Source organism: Triticum dicoccoides, chromosome 2A, assembly GCF_002162155.2.
Source record: "Triticum dicoccoides isolate Atlit2015 ecotype Zavitan chromosome 2A, WEW_v2.0, whole genome shotgun sequence".
Classification (NCBI taxonomy): domain Eukaryota; kingdom Viridiplantae; phylum Streptophyta; class Magnoliopsida; order Poales; family Poaceae; genus Triticum; species Triticum dicoccoides.
The window spans coordinates 488,480,785-488,484,602 of NC_041382.1; positions in this window are offsets into that span (position 1 = coordinate 488,480,785).

Sequence of the window (3,818 nt, forward strand, 5' to 3'; positions counted from 1 at the left end):
AACTTACCAAGAAGCTATGGGAACTCATCTGTCTTTCAGCACTGCATTTCTTGAAGACATGCTTCGAGTTTGTGTCATTTCCTTCGGTAAGAAATGGGAGGAATCTCTCCCATATGCTGAGTTCTCCTACAACAATAGCTATGAAGCTAGTCTGAAGATGGCCCCCTTCGAAGTGTTATATGGACGAAAGTGCCAAACCCCACTAAACTGGTCAGAAACTGGGGAACATTCACTCTTCGGTCTGGATATTATCCAACACACTGAAGAGCAAGTCCGCATTATCCACAAGAATTTGAAGATTTTTCAGTCACATCAAAAGAGTCAGTATGACCGTCATCACAAAGACATGGTCTATCAACCTGGTGAAAAGGCTTATCTTTGAGTCATGCCAACGAAGGGTTCTCACCGCTTCAGGATTAAGGGCAAGCTAGCTCTCGCTATATTGGTCCATTCACTATTCTTGAAAGGCGTGGAAAAGTGGCATGTCAACTGGAACTGCCACCGAACCTTTCTTAGGTTCACGATGTGCATGTGTCATGCCTCCGCTACTGCTTCAAGGACCCAATCCAAGCAGTGGATCATGAAGTGCTCGAGGTGCAATAGGACTTCTCCTATATAGAGCATCTGGTCTGCATTCTTGACCAAGTTGAACGCCGCACCTGTGAGAAGGCGATAAAAATTCTAGTCCAGTGGTCACATAAGTCTAAAGACAAAGCTACTTGGGAACACAAGGATTGCCTACGTGATGAATACCCCGCACTATTCCCTTCTACCTCCTAAATCTCGGGATGAGATTTCTTGTAGTGGAGGAGAATTGTAACGCCTGGATAATTAAGCTACAGTAACCTTGATGCCACACCACCATGATTACTGTTGTTAATCTTGCGTTAATTCAAAACCGACTTGAAATTCAAATTTAAAATAAAGTCAAACAATAGAAGTTTTCAAACATTACAACTAAAATGTTCTAAATGTGACAAATAATTCATAAGTAATAATGGTGGTGAAACCAAATTTTTATAAAATGTTTAAATGCTCTACATAATCAAAACAGTAGCTAAAACCACTAATTAAATGCCTTTTGTTTTTTTAGAAAATACTAAACTATTTTATTTTGGGGTAAAACTTTTTGTGGCAGTGGGTGATGTTGTAACACTAATTTAGGAATTTACTTTGTGATTTATAAAACTATAATAAATAAAAGTAAAATATAAACATAAATAAAATAAAATAACTAAAAGAGAAAAGCAAAAATAAAAAATAAAGGAAACCCCCCTTGGGCCAACCTGCCCAGCTGGCCACTCCAGTCGGCCCAGCCGAGCCGGCCCAAGTTCTCAGTCTGGCCTCCTTATCCCCGCACTCCACGCGAACCATAGAGCCACCCCTGATGATCCACAAGTATAGATGATCTATCGTAGTCCTTTCGATAAGTAAGAGTGTCGAACCCACCGAGGAGCAGAAGGAAATGACAAGCGGTTTTCAGCAAGATATTTTCTGCAGGCATTGAAATTATCAGTAACTAATAGTTTTGTGATAAGATAATTCGTAACGGGTAACAAGTAACAAGTGTAGCAAAGGTGCAGCAAGGTGTCCCAATCCTTTCTATAGCAAATGATAAGCCTAGACGAAATCTTATATAAAGCAAAGCGCTCCCGAGGACACATGGGAATTACTGTCAACTTAGTTTTCATCATGCTCATATGATTCACGTTCATTACTTTGATAATTTTACATGTGGGTGGACCGGTGCTTGGGTGTTGTCCTTACTTGGACAAGCCTCCACATATGAATAACCCCTCTCGCAAGCATCCACAACTACGAAAGAAGAATTAAGATAAATCTAACCATAGCATGAAACATGTAGATCCAGATCAGCCCCTTACGAAGCAACGCATAAACTAGGGTTTAAGATTTTGTCACTCTAGCAACCCATCATACACTTATTACTTCCCAATGTCTTCCCCTAGGCCCAAATCATGGTGAAGTGGCATGTAGTCGATATTCACATAACACCACTAGAGGAAAGACAACATACATCTCATCAAAATATCGAACGAATACCAAATTCACATGATTACTTATAACAAGACTTCTCCAATGTCCTCGGGAACAAATGTAACTACTCACAAAGCATGTTCATGTTCAAGATCAGAGGGGTAATAAATATCATTATGGATCTGAACATATGATCTTCCACCAAATAAACTAACTAGCATCAACTACAAGGAGTAGTCAACACTACTAGTAACCCACATGTACTAATCTCAGGTTTTGAGATAAAGATTGAATACAAGAGATGAACTAGGGTTTGAGAGGAGATGGTGCTGCTGAAGATGTTGATGAAAATAGATCCTCCCTCGATGAGAGGATATCATTGGTGATGATGATGGCTTCAATTGCCCCCTCCCGGAGGGAAGTTACCTTGGAAGAATAGCTCCGACGGAGCCCTATGTTACTTCTGCCTAGGTTCCGCCTTGAGAGGAGGGCGCTTCATCCCGAAAGCTTCCTTATGATTCTTTCTGGGTTAAAACCTTTCATATAGCAGAAGATGGGCACCACACGATGGCCAGGGGCCCCACAAGCCCTAGGGGCGCGCCCCTAGGCTTGGGGCCACCTGATGGGTCCCCTTCTGTTATTTTTTGCCCAATATTTTTTATTCCAAAACAATTCTCCATAAAGTTTCAGGACATTTGGATTTGTGTAGAATAGGTATCTCAGATTTTCTCCTTTTTGGTCCAGAATTCTAGCTGCCGGCATTATCCCTCTTCATGTAAATCTGGTAAAATAAGAGGGAAAAGGCATTAGTATTGTACCATAATGTGAAATACCACCCCATAATGCAATAAATATCAACATAAAAGCATGATGCAAAATGGACATGTCAACTCCCCCATGCTTAGACCTTGCTTGTCCTCAAGCGAAAGCCAAAATCGATAATCAAGACCACATGTTTAGAGATAGAAGTGTTGAGGAAAATAAAATATGGATATGAGAACATCATATATCGGACAACAACAACATATTGTCATATAACTTCTTATGCTAAAGTGGTAATTCATTCACAAGGTAAAGTATGAACCAAAAACTTTATTGAAAGCTAACAAACTATGATCTCAGTCATTGAAGAAATTGTAATTTATCATAATATTGGATAGAGCCAATTTAAGATCTTTTATGTAGCAAGTCCACATACTCAACCATCTTTTAGTCTTTCACAATTGCTAACACTCACGCGATACTTATAAGATCTAAGCCTCGATCGGACATAGAGAAATATAGGGGCTTATAATTTCGCCTCCCAACCTTTTACCTCAAGGGTAATGTCAACAATAATAAATTATGATCACCTACATCCGAGTGGATATGTATGTGTGAATATTTCCCCAATATATAGTTCTTGCCAAAAAGAAAATTTGTAAAAAGGAAAGGTGAAGACCACCATCACTACTAGGAAAAGGGCTATAGATGATATGGCCACTAATGGCGCACCAGACATGTGGTGCACCACTACTATATAGCAGTGGCGCACCATGTGTTGGTGCGCCATTAGTGTGATAGACTCTAATGGCGCACCAGACCCTCGGTGCGCCACTAGTAATATTTTTTTCCAAAAATACTAATGGCGCACCAGGGCACAGTGCGCCATTACTAGTTTTAACTAGTAATGGCGCACCTGCCACACAGTGCGCCACCACTATAATTTTTTTTGCAAAACTACTAATGGCGCACCACAAGCACCCCCCGCACCCTCCCCCGCTCCACCGCCACGGAGCACCCCCCGCACCCTCCCTGCTCCACCGCCGCCGACGACCACCCCC